Consider the following 1,416-nt stretch of genomic DNA (forward strand, 5'->3'; position numbering starts at 1 on the left):
GCGGTGCAACCGCCCCAGCCTTTGTCCCGGAAGCTGGGAGGGAGCCAAGCAGAGCAGAAGGCGTCCCGGCCTCCTCCCTCACCATTGGCTTGGCACTGCCAGCGCCCACGCGGACGCACCAGCAAGGCCCCCACGGCCGGGTGCGGCTGGTGGCAGTGCCATCCCCCCCGCTCCCGCACGCAGATGCTCTCCCTGCATGCAGCCACATTTCCTCGCCCGAGGGGTGCAGATCCCAGTAGAGGGGTATCAGCTGTTACTGGCATGACTGGGAACTCACTGGTTATTTTCCAGGGCTCCTGCACACTCATTTGAAGACATTTCTTAACAAAAGGGCTAAGAACATCCTATGGCTTCCTCTCCGCTCCCTCCCAGGCCCCCACAGCATCCCCACACATGTCTCAAGTAACACAAAACGGGGTTCCTCCATGCGATCAGGAGTTGCTGGGAAGCAGGACCAGGAGCAGGACCAGGGGGATGGCACAAAAAGCCCATGGTTTGTCCTTACTAGGGAAAAGGAGACAATACCGCAGTAGGATATGAGGCATGTCCCAGGGCTCGATCCCCTCCAGCGCTGGAGCCACACTCTTGCTCCGGCATCTCAGCAGCTTCCCGGCCACAGCACCCCATCACACGATGCCGCAGCCCCCCTCAAGCCTACAACAGGGCCAGGCAATATTTTCAGCAGAGTCCGAGCACACCCAAGCACGTTCACCAGGGTCCACTTGCCCATCACACTGCAAACCCCAGGCTGGACCATGGGTGAGATGGGTTTTGCCGCCACCACGCCAGCTCTGCAGAGCTCCCACAGCAAGGACCAAAGGGGCTGAGCATGGTGAGGTGGGTGCCAAATCCCACCTGGAGCCAGGCTCTGTCCTCACCACCACGCTGTCCCTGCTGCTGGCCAGCCTTGGAGACCAGAGCCGCTCACACCTTCCTCTCCAGCTCCCATAATCAGCTTAAACCAAAACACTTCTTTCTCCTTCCTGTGCAAAATGGCCCGACAATAGCCTTGAGCAGCAAAACCCAGCAGGAAAAGGGAACAGGAACTGGAGCTGTAAACACCTCTGCACAGCCCCAAGCCTTCGCGTCCCTCTGAGCTGCGGGAGGAACGCAGCTCCCCGTGCCGCGGTCCACCTCCTCCTCCGTAAGCGTCCCAGCTCCGGGCTCCCTGGGAGGATGATGCAGTGGGGAGCCGGGGCAGCTCTCCAAGCCCGGCTCCTCCGTACCGGGGCACCAGCGAGCAGCAGAGCATCATCCCTGGAGCAAACCCTGCCAGCCACAGGGCTCGCAGCCACCCTGGGCGAGCACAAAGGGGGTGCTAATGCAGGAGCAAGCAGACGCTCTTGCCCCTCAGCAAGGCAGTGGCAGGACAGATGGCTGCTCAGGGTACCAGCCTCTGCTGGATGAGAGGGAAAG

The sequence above is a fragment of the Pterocles gutturalis genome, unplaced genomic scaffold (genome assembly GCF_000699245.1).
Source record: "Pterocles gutturalis isolate BGI_N339 unplaced genomic scaffold, ASM69924v1 scaffold8700, whole genome shotgun sequence".
Classification (NCBI taxonomy): Eukaryota; Metazoa; Chordata; class Aves; order Pterocliformes; family Pteroclidae; genus Pterocles; species Pterocles gutturalis.